The following is a 12,421-nucleotide window of genomic DNA, read 5'->3' on the forward strand; positions in this document are numbered from 1 at the left end:
AAGGACCAACTCCTTCAGATTAAATTTCAGTCCTTCTTGACCTTTGGGGAAACCACTCATTGGGAAGCCCAGTCCCACTTTAACATTTTTTCAGTGTGGGGAAGGATTCAGTGGAGCAGTATCCAGTTGTATCTGGAGATCCATCAGACCCACAGCAAAGAGAGGCAGACACCAGCAGGCAGGGCAGCGGGGCTCACCCCAACACTTATTCAGGTGCCGTGCACCCATGTGCCTTCCAGAAGGGGGGGAAAGAGAAAAAAAAATCCTTGTGAAAAAGGGCACATAAAATAAACTACAGCAGCCCCCACTCCTAATTGAAATAACTCAGCTCTTCTTTTCCTGTGTGCCTGTGTTTAAAGAGAAACCTGAAAGGCACAAATTCATATTATGGACTAATAGCCTGGAAAATTTCAGTTTAAAAAACAAAGCTGGCTTTGAGTTACACAGGAGAGGCCTGAAAAAAAGCATCTGAAACCACTAACTTCTATTTTTTCCTGCACTTTTTACAACATAATATGGGTGAACGGATTTTATTTTATTTTATTTTATTTTAAAAACTTGGTTTAAAAAAATAATCAACACAAAAATCCTCTCTCTGGCCTTCATGTGCCAAGTTTCAGCCCAGGGCAAATTTTTTACAGCTGAATTATACACCCTGAAAAATAAGGGGCTTATAATGACAACATTGAGGGTCCCCTAACTATAGTGGTATGAATGGGGAGGGAGGTATAATAAGAATGGTCCATAGTGTGTAGCAGCAGCAATAAGTGAAGGAGCCCTTACTCAGCATGAGGAATTCTATATATCTTGGAAGGCTTTCATGAACCTAAACATTATTGCTAAGAAAGGAATAAACAGTTTGAACTGCTGTTGCCATTCATCCAGCGCTCACCTACTGAGGAATACACGAAGTTGTTCTCTCAAAGCTGGAGTGAAATATTCCAGACATAACTTTTTCTTACTCCAGGGCTGGAGAGGATTTTGAGCTGTTTGAAAGGAAGTTGGAGAAATACTCTTTCTCTGGGAGAATTTTTTTTTTTGTAGCAATGATGATAACTGGCTGTGTGCCTACAGGACACAAAGGATCATTATTGGCTAGGGCTGGTGTCTGTAGATGAAGTGAAACCAAAAGAAGGAGGTGAACAAAATCATTGTTTGCTTGGGGTAATTCCATCTTGAATGTGGACCAAAACTGGTGGCCCAGAAAACACTCGGAAAACAGTTTCTAAAATTTTTACATTTTTAAGACTGCTACTTCCAAAATCAAATCATCCATCAAGTTGGAGGCAAAAGTGGAATTAGGCAGACAAAGGAAACAGGCTGTCTATGCCAACACAGCCTGGGCATCTCCTTACAAATGAAGATCAAATGTCAGGATTTCCACACAGAGCAAATCCCTTCTCTTCACTGCCATTTTTCCTTCTGCCCTCTAATTACATCAGGTCAATCAAAGCATTGAGCTTCCATCATTCATCTTTCATCTTAATTTCTGCACATCTATGTATGAACAGACACAGAATTTCACTTATAAATAATTGTACCTACACATATCTCTATATTAAGCGTCTCCCCACTGTATTTTTATTTTCTGTTCCTTCACATTCTCTATATCAAGGATCATGTCAACACTCATAGTGGAATTTTGCCATTTTCTGAAAGGAAAATTCGTCTGAATATTTTTCAAACAGCTCAGTGACTCCAGTCCTATTTAACAAAAGGACATGACTTTAACCCATGATTCTCATCTCAAAGTGGGCATCTAGAAAAGTTGTCTTAAAAATATAATTCCAGTGTTACTGACTTCCCAAGAGCCTGTGCATTGCTGGCTCAAATCCACATGTCTACTTCAGAACCACCTAAGATTAAATAAGAAAATTTCCACTTCAAAATGGTTTGCTATGGTGCCTGTATCCCAACACTGCTGCTGCATTTCCCCTCTCCCTCATTAAAAGCCACAATCAGTAATCACAGATAATGCGGATTTTACCACATTTTCATATCAATATGATACAACTTCAGAGTTGTTGTCAAGACTGTGATGGAGATTAAATCTGTGTCTTTCAGCACAGAAATTAAGATTATACTATGCTTCTTTCTGTATTACTTAATGAACCATTTCTTTTTTTAATTACTTCTGCTGGAAATCAAGTCCATGAGCATAAATTGAACCTGCAAGTAAGTATTTGAACAGAGAAAATAGTTCACAGTCTTAATTTCACACTGCTCAAGTAAACTCAGTCTTTAATCTCTGGAACCCATCTTGGACAAACGTTTCTAGAGTAAGTGTCAAGTTTCTGGCAGTAAATTTGGAATAATAAACAAAAACCTCAGGTGAAGAAACTTTCTAAGTCCCAAAACTGCATGAGTTACAAAGTTAATGTTATTAAGAAGAATTCCTGAGCATGATATTTTTTCCATACCTGTGAAAGAACTAAAGTTTAATGAGTTTGTAAAAAGTTTTGACATGGAAATAAGTAAAAATTACACATAGGTATGATCCTAAAGGTTTGGACATGTAAATTAGCAAAAACTACATCTGTGAATAATCCTAAAAGTAATTTCCTTGAAAGAGCAGTGAATGAGTAGCCAAGTATTTAATTCTTAGTTCTCAGATTTAACAAGACACTGGAAATCTAAAAACCAACACATCTCTCTTGAAAGTTTTGGGAGTTACTTTGTACCTTGTATCTCCCCACAACACTGTTAAAAGAAAATAGGACTGAAGGGGAAAAAAGGACTTTCAATGGTCTATCAAAGTCTTTTCCTCTTTATTTCATATAAACAATTCCTTCTTTTCCATAGATCAACAAGGAGAGGTATACGTTTGACATAATAGTCCACAGTAGAGTTATTTGGGTATAAATTATTTTGTATTTATATCTGTGCAGTAACCAGAAGATTTGTGGATATGAAACTTTTCTATAAAGATGGAAAGGCTGAAAGCTTGTAAAATTATGCTGTATCACTTCTCTTCAAAATAGGGGCAAATTTTAGTAGCAGATATTTTGGGTTGAAATTTGTATATTTAATAAAAAATATGGGGATTTCCATTCTAAATGAAGTGGAGCAGGATATATGTGCATTGACAATATGTTCCAGGTTATATTTAACCAAAATAAATTTTCAAAGCTTTTCAGTGAGGCAAAAATATTTTTCCTGAATGTCTGAAAAATCTTGGAAAGACATTTTGGAGGGGAAGGAAATGTTGTGAATTGAAATGCTGAAAAATGTTTGGAAAGATCTTATGAACAGTGCCCTGTCCATGTAAAGTCAAATGTCTTTGTAGAGGCTCAAGTGGAGCCTTTTACCAGCCACAGGGACAGTTTGAGAGCAATGGCTGCCCAAAACCTCTCACAGCTTTCTCTGTTATGACTACAGAAAGTCCCTAATGCAATAATTTCTTAAAGCCCAGGTCAAGCTGTTCCTCTTCTCCAGGCCTCCCTGAGTGATGGGTACCCTCTAACCAGACTCCAAAATGACATCCAGCAGGTCAAAGTCAGCTTTCATCCATCCACAGCAACAGGATGGAACAGAGAGGTTAAATATAGATAATTAGGTTCACAATGAAAAGTCCTTTCGCTAAAAGTCGTCAGGCCTTTGTGTAACAAACCCTCTTGTTTGGGTTGTCTACCTTGCCCTGCTCTGCACATGGTGCTGAGTATCCAATCCCAAAAAATCAGGTCTTCTCCAAGCTGTCAGAAGCTGAAACTTTTCACAGCCTTGGCCTCATTTCATAGCAGTGCGTGCCCACAGTAGCTCACAGGAGTTACTCAATTTCGTTCAGCTCCTTTTCTTTATACAGGGACTTTGACTGGTCTCCTTCCTCTCCTTCACAAGAAAAGTGATTTTCCTAACGACACAGGCTAGACAAATGACAGATTGTCAGGACACAGCAGATGTTTTCTTTAAGTGAGATTTTTATTTGTTATTTTAAGGTTATTTCCAGATCCCTGACACTTATTCCAAAAACTCAGGTAACCAAGACGGAGCTCAGAAACTGAAGTTATTCTTAGACTAATCAGCCACTGATCTAAATCCACAACACTAATCTCATAATTTGGCACCACAGAGCTTAACTGGTCACATCTGGATAAGGTATTCTGAGCTAACAGCCATATTCAGGCCCCAGTGTTTTCAACTTGTTTATCCTGGGAAGTAAAACACTGAGGCTGTTTTATTCTGGATGCAGTGAGACCTGCTTGGGTGGAGAAAGGACAATAGTGACCCTCAATGAGATAGGGCTGAAGTCACAGCTGCCCTTGGAACACACATCTCCATATTATTTTGTAGCTCCATATTATTTTGTATGATTTTGTAGACCGCAATTGTCTCTTACACCCTCTTCCACCCTTCAACAAGGTGACAAAATAGACTGGTATCCAACAGCCTCTGTCGGGTTCTCATCTTCACCAGATCTGTGCATGATGGTGTCACCAATGGGGTCCCACAGCAGAAGAAATGGAGCTCCTTCCTTTTGATTGCACCCACTGAAGACCCTAAAAGGAACCCCCTTATACCACCCATTCCATTCTTTCAACACATAATCTTGAGGAAAAACATAATTACTATGATTGTTGCCATTACAGTAGAGCAAGAAGGCTGTGCCAAGGCCAGGTCCCAGTCGTGTCAGTGCTGTGCAAACAAACACGGGGGGCATTCATGCTCCAGGCAGCCAGAGACAAAGGCAATATTATTACCATGCCCATGAACTGAGGCACACTGAGATTATCCAACTTGCCCAAGGTCACACAGGAAGTAAGTGGCAGAGCTGGAAATTGAACCCAGATTTCTTGAATTGCAGGCCAGGATTTTAACCACAAGGCCATCTTTCGTCTCTTTCTCTCTCTTTCCCTGCCCCTCCCCAATCTTTCTATTTTAGCACACTTTTGAAAAAAATGGCTCTTAAAAATCCATTCGGCAATACTTTAGGTATGCTGTGGCCTCCACAACCGTATTTAGCACAATTATAGGCTAAAAGGATCTCTTGCAAATTATGTGCAAATAGATATGTCTTTATGTAAATCCAAGTTCTTGGAACAGAAATCTACAGCCAAAAAAATACAAAAGTTTAAGCCAGGAAGGAATTAAGCTCCAAATTTTTTCCTCTTCGAAGGTTGGTAACTGAGGCACAGCACTCTCCAGCTAAAGAATGAAGGGCACAGACTGGATGCCTGGGGAGTGCTTACGCCAGCTCTAATAAACCTGTGATTTCACCTACAGAAAGGTGAAGGCAACAGACACCTGGCCATTGTTTCAGAGGATTCTGTCACACATATGATTTTTTATATACGTGTGCATCTTCTAAACCAGTTACTCTACAACTTGTGCAAGAACGCTGACAGCCAGGCAATTTCCTGACAGTGCACAGCCCTGTAGCAGGCAGGGGAGCTGAGCATTGGAGGGCCATTTGGTCCAAACTATGCATCAGGAACAGTCTGTGGCTTGTGAAAACTTCAGGAGGTGTTAGGTATCCACTACATATGCCAGGGACTGCACCTGGGTCTCAATGCCCAAAACTCTTTTTGGGCAGTGTTAGATTTACCAGCTAAAAAGGAAAATTCTCCAAGACTATATTTAAGTTTAATGTTTTCTGCTCAAAATCCTTAAGCTTGGTCCACATGCTGGCCACTCTCAGTATAAGAGAATGGCTTCATTCGCTTGTCTAAATAGAGCTGGATTTGGTTGGGGTAGCAGCAGAAGCAATGGGGGAAGAGGGAAACCATGAGGTTAAACAGGGAATTTTGTAGGCAGAAGACAAAGAAGGGCCAATAGCTCATTCCCTGCCCAGGATACTTTTCCTGACAGACTTATACTTGAATATATGTATATGATTTTCTGGGACACGTCTAAAACTAAATGAACAGGAGACCAGTCTGGTTGGGAGCTGGGGGGCTGTTACATTTCAGGATCACTTGTTGGGGGCAGCACTGGGGAGGAATGCAGAGTCAGTGGATCTACTCCATTAGCAGCTTTCCTGCTTACACCAGTTCAAGTGAACATCACGGCCTGTGTTTCTCAAGGGAGAATCACCTGGTGCTCTCTACATGTTGCACACATGGCATCTGCAAATGGGACCAAATACGAGTCAGCAGACAGGAGGGACATCCATGTCCTGGGGTGCATCAGGCACAGCGTCACCAGCTGGGCAAGGGAGGGGATTGTCCTGCTCTGCTCTGGGCTGAGGAGGCCTCACATCAAGTCCTAGGGGCAGTTTTGGTCACCACAATATAGAAAAGATAATGAACCATTGGAGAGCATCCAAAGGAGGGCCACGACGATGGTGGAGGGCCCTGAGGGGAAGCTGTGTGAGGAATGGCTGAGGTCACTTGGTCTGTTCAGCCTGGAGGAGACTGAGGGGAGGCCTCATTGCAGTTACAACTTCCTCATGAGGGGAAGAGGAGGGGCAGGCACTGATCTCATCTCTCTGGTGACAGTGACAGGACCCAAAGCAACGAAGTTGTGTCAGGGGATGTTTAGTGTGGACATCAGAAAAAGGTTCTTCATTCAGAGGGTGGTTGGGCACTGGAACAGGCTCCCCAGGGCAGTGGTCACAGCACCAAACCTGACAGAGCTCAGTGAGTGTTTGGACAATGCTCTCAGGAACAGGGTGGGATTCTTGGGGATAGTCCTGTGCAGGGCCAGGAGTTGCACTCGATGATCCGTGTGGGTACCTTCCAGCTTAGCATATTCTGTGATTCTGTGATTCTCTTCACAATGAGGATCACTTAGGAATGACACCGGTGGCTTTGGCAGAGCAATCCAGCCCTGTAATATGGTAACCTTTGGCAGTACTTGGACACAGGCAAAGGCTGTGGAGTTTAATTTCAGACTGATCCAGCAACAAGCAGGAGCACCAGCAATGCTGGCTCAGCACTTCCACCAGGACTGGCAAAATTCACTAACTCATTCCTTCTGGGCTCTTTTTTAAAGTACCAGCTGGGACCATGCCGCTAAGCTGTCCTCTGAACAACACTACTGTTAATAATAATAACAATATTCAGGTCTTACATAGCATTTTTCACCTTTAGATCTCAAAGTGATTTACTATGGAAGGCTTTGGAGGGCTTTAAGAACAGATTATACAGACATCTGTCAGGAATAAACCAGATTTCCTGATCTTGCCACAAAGCAGTGGAATATTTCGATGCTCTTTCCAGCCCAGAATTTCTATGATTTCCCCCATTTTGTACAGAGAGGACATTAACTCATTCAGTAACAAGATGACCTCTGTGGATCACACAGATGCTTCTTCGAAGCCTCCATGGCAGCCCAAGATGCTATAAATGGTAAAAGAAAAGAGTTGAAGATCTCCCACCCTAGCACTGTGCCCAGTAGTTGTGGGTGGTCTCTGTGGAAATGCACCAGTATACCTCAGATTGGGCAATTATAAAAAGATAACATTTCCAGTGGTAGGAAACCAGATGTTGTGTGGGAGCCTTGAAGAAGGCCATAAACCAACAGCAAAAGTAGGATTCATCCTTCAGGATGGGGACAGACAGCCCCCCATCTCCCTCTTCTGAAAAAGGGGGGCTGGACCGAGTAATTAGACTTGACACCTGACTTTTTGGTTTGTGAACTAGACTGGACACTTGATTTTTTGGTTGCTGAAGTTAGATCAGAGGCATGACAGCCAGCCCGGGAAGGAGGAGCAGGATAGTCTCATGGTTCCTTTGCAGAAAGAGAGCTCCCATGAGCACCCAGACATCTCAAGGGGCTCATTTCAAAGTCAGGCTCCAATGACTCTGAAACAACACTTTACCTGCATTCTCATAAACGTCAGGAAATGCCAAAACTGATGTCACAGAAATTAATTAGCAGAGGAGTTTAGAAAACACACCTTGGCAATGGCAGAGTGGAGAGCGTGACAGCAGCCTATGCACTGCTGATGCATAGGCTGCTGTCATGCATCATGCATGATGATGGTGATGATTTTGTTATGGTGACACCCTGATGATCTTCAGCTGCAACTGGAATAAAAAAATAGATCTCAGTGTGCTTCAGAAAACTGCACCTTCCAGGTGAGGAGCAGCTGGACTGACCTCAGAGCTGCTGTGAAACGGCCCCAGGGATTCCCCAAATGTCTAACATTGAAAAGGCCACTTTTTCTTTTAAGTGTTGGATCTTAGGGATTATATTATTCTGGCAACAAAGAACTTAACGCTTTTGCTTAACTACAACAAAACTTGTGTCTGGTTTAAGTTTATCTGGTGTGTAAAGTAGCAACGTAGCCACTGAGCATTCTTAGGAGCAAGAGATCCAAGCACATTGGAGGTACAAACCTGCCCTGTGGAGAGTCTGCAGAGCAATACATATTTAGTGGTCCTCAGGGGACTGGAATTTCTTTGTAAACATCAGTCTAAGAAGCAAAATCAGCAAGTGCCAAGAAAAAGAGGAGACATTCTCAAGCCAGGCACGACCTCATGTTCTTTTGCAAGGGACATGGAAAAGTGACGAGAAACAAGAACATTCTGAACTGTAGGAATAAACTCCTTATTGTCACTGTTCAGGATTGGGGTTTAGTCATCATGTACTTTCATACCTATATGCACAGACCAGCACCTAAAATGCCCCTGGGAAAGTCAAACAGCAGAACAGATCTTTGCTGAACAGCTGTTCCATGCAGATGCCATGATTTTAAGGATAATTTTATGAAATGAAAATTATTTTAAACTTTTTTTTCAATAATGAAAGTATTTTTAATGACTTTTTAATTTTCATCCAAATTTGCTATGACTTTGTCTTGTTTTCTCACTTAAGGAAATATAAAAGCAAGAAACATCAACCTATTCCATTCTGCAGACCATTTTTCTGGTTTTGGAAAAGTTTTTTGATAAAAAACTTTCAGTGCTCAGTAAATAAAGTCAGTGCATTCTTTAAAGTCTTTTCCTTCCAGGGAAAATCTTCATTTGTGACAGAAGTTCTCTTTTTGTGGAAATCAGGTTTTGGTGGAAAATCTTGACAACCTGTGGAAATGAAATCTGTGAAGAGCATGTAATTTAGGAGTCGGATGAAGATAAATTCAATGGACTGATGTTTAGTTTCTCATGTTTCAGAGCGAGGCAGGCATCCAGGCTCCTCCGTGCCAGCACAGCCACAGGGTTGGACACTTATCAAAGCAGTTGCCTTTGGGGCTCTCACGAGATCAGGTTTTTACTCAGTGAGAGCTCCATGTCTTCGAAGGGAACAGGAAGGCCAGAGGAACAGCCTCATTTCAGCATCGATCCCACGGAAAACCAGGGATATGGAGGGACTTCAGAGTTTTAAGATACAGAGAACACAGAACCAGTCCTGATTTTTCCCACAGATAGAGGGAAAAGACGCTCAGGCATAGTTTAAAGCTTTTTATCAGTTAAAAAAAAACAAACCAACCAAAAAAACCCCAAAAACCAAAAAACAACAGAACCCATGTGAACTTGTTCACTCATCACCTTGACTAAAAAAGGGCAAACCCTCCCCATTCCATGAAGCTATTCTTGGCCACTGTGAGCTGAAAAGCAGGGAGGGCAGTTTAAACGGGGCAAATACAATTAATGCTCCCACTTTTGCCATATTTCTAGGCCCAGGGGACAAATCAGGAAACTTTATGTCAGCAGGAATGCGAACAATAAAGGCAAAGTGGGTTGCATGTTAGAAAACCGTTTCACTCCCTTTTTATATTTTTTTTATTTTATTTTTTTGCCCAGCAGTATGATGTGTTAACAATTTTGTTGGTTTAACAGTTCACACTTCCAGCACATTTATCCATTGGCACATGGGGGTTTTATGCATTTAACAGTTTTCTTCATTAAAGTGGGTTCCACTGTGTCTTAAAAATTGTTTTCCTTAGACTGCGTGTTTGTTATTTTATATGGTGTGACTGAAAAGCAGGCCAAAATTTTGGCCTTGGAAAATGCACACTGCAGAGAGGAGCCCAGCACAGGCAGTAGGATTAGCCTCCCTCAAAGCCCAGCACAAATTCTTTTAAGAACTGCTGATTGCACTTTGAAGCTTTTCTCCCCTAATTGCTGGAAGATTCTTAATTTGTCCTGAGCTTGGGAAAACCAATTGCAGATGTATGTGCTGCAATCAAAACCCTCTCTTCACAGGATCTTTGTGTGCTGGTGTGGAGATGTCCTTCACCCCCTTCCACAGCGCCTTCCAACCACCTGTTTTTTTACAAAAAGAAGTGCCAGCATTTCAATTTCTTTTTTAATTTTTGAAGGGAGGGCAGGGGCTGGGGGAAGGGAGAGGGCGGCTGTTATTTCTACAGAAGCAGGACTGGTTCTTAGAGGCATAAGAGACACCCAGGTGTTTTCACAGCAAGCCCTGTGCAGGGCCCTTTTGGAGCCCAGCTCAATTCCTGTTTGCCAAACTACACTTTCAAGAGGTGTCAGATATCCAGAACCTGTTTCAAATGCCAAGTCAAGCAATGGATGGAAAAAAAAAACAAGGGGAGGGAGGAGGGAAGAAGGGGGATGTGGGGAAAAGGGAAAGGGGGAAAATGTTCCTCCTCGAAGAAAAAGGTAGTTGTTCCAACTTGGCTGTTTCTTTTTAAAATAATTAGTTAAGCAGTGCATAAAAACAGGTAAGTCTGTTCTGCATTGCTCATAGCCTTGGCAGGCCCCGTCCTTCCCCACGTTGGAGGAATGCCTGTGAACCACCGCTGCACAGGAGAAGGGAGGGGAATTGTATCGCTGTGACCTAAGGCAACCCAGCTTGTAAGGTTAACCATAATTTTTTAAACTAACATGACCTCTGTTAACCCCTCCACTCCAATCTTGGAAAAAAAAAAAAATTAAAAAAAAGGTAAGAGAGAGAAACATGTTTACAAAACCACTAGAAGAGTAAAGGGGGAGCAAGAAGCTGAAAGTCTTGTTCCTTTGGTCTCCCCTCCATCCATCCCTCACTTGCTCCTTTGTCCCTGTGTGTCCCCAGCAGTAACTGGTGTTTACTGGGCCATGATGCAGCATGTCTAGGGACTTTGTTTTTTCTAATGAGTCACAGAATCATAAAATCAAACCATTCTGGAAAGTCAAAAAAATGCTCCATGTGTGCATTCAAGGCTTTGCAGGAATGTTCATGTCTGGATGTCTGAGTCACATGCTCTCACGGTAAATGTGATACATCCTCCTTTTAATGACACCATTGGCCTGATATATTTATTTTATTTCCCTCTACTCATCCCTTTGCCCTCATTCTGCAGAAGAACGCAAGCTATTTCCTCCAGCTGGGATTCCAGGTAAACCCACCTCAGGCACCCTTTGCCCTTCCCTCTCCTATAGCTGCCTTAAATCTAGCAACCAAAGCCAATGCCAGCACGGCTCCAGGCCAGCTGGAGGTGGCATGGGGCCATGGTCTATGGTGTAGTCAGCTTTTGTGTCAACATCTGGATGCTGAGTTCATCTTAACCAGAATGTGCCAAGCTCGAGGGAATCCAAGTCTGACACAGAAAATACATATGTAACACACAGCCCACACATAGGCATTGGCTCAGGGAGGGGACTGACATATTTCTGGGTCTCAACATTTTCCCTATGTCTTACTCCTACCTCCACTCACTTCTGGTCAGTCAGAGTCAGATGTGGCAAGAGGAAAAGGATGTAGGTACCATATGGAGAGACCTGACCTCATCTCCCACCAATGCAAAAGCTGCCTGACTGCTCTTGAATACTCACCTCCTGCATGTTCCACCAGTTCACTCCAAACTCTGACTTTACATGGAAGCGAAGTTAGGCCCCTCTTAAAATATTTTTTCTTTGAAATGCTTCCTTCCTTGCTTTAAGAAGCATAAACAAATACTCCTGCTTATGTATTTATAATTATTAAGCGTGGAAAATCTACCAGTTAAGTAAAGTTAATGTACAAAATAAGGGGGAAGAGGCCAAACTCTCAAATGGTATGAACTGGCAGCTGTTCAAGTCTTCACTGGAAAAATAGGCTTGAACCACCATTCATGTAATATGTAGTCTAGCCCTCCATCCTAGAATTAGCTCATGTGCAATTAATTGTTTATATAGAAACATAGAAAGGCTTGGGTTGGAAGGAAATTTAAAGACCATCTGGTACCACCCTCCCGGGGTCAAGCACAGGGACACCTTCCATTAGATGAGGTTGCTCAGGCCCCATCCAACCCGGCCATGAACACTTGAAGGGATTTCCAGTTGTGTTGGGGTGCACCAAACATGGGAAATACCATATGTACTATGGACCACTCACCAGGAGATGCACTGAGCTCTGCTCTCCACAAACCTACTTTTTGGAGACAGTAAAAAACAGCTGCTGTCTCTGTCTGTTCTGGGTGGTTGTCCTTTGTAAAAGGTCCCTGTCATCCAAGAGAAGACAAACACCTGCTTCCAAGGATGAAGCTGAGCACCCAGTTTCAGCACCTGCCTCTGATGGTGCTTCTGGAAGAACCTCCATCTAAACTAAGTGATAAGGAGGT

Source organism: Corvus moneduloides, chromosome 3, assembly GCF_009650955.1.
Source record: "Corvus moneduloides isolate bCorMon1 chromosome 3, bCorMon1.pri, whole genome shotgun sequence".
Lineage (NCBI taxonomy): Eukaryota > Metazoa > Chordata > Aves > Passeriformes > Corvidae > Corvus > Corvus moneduloides.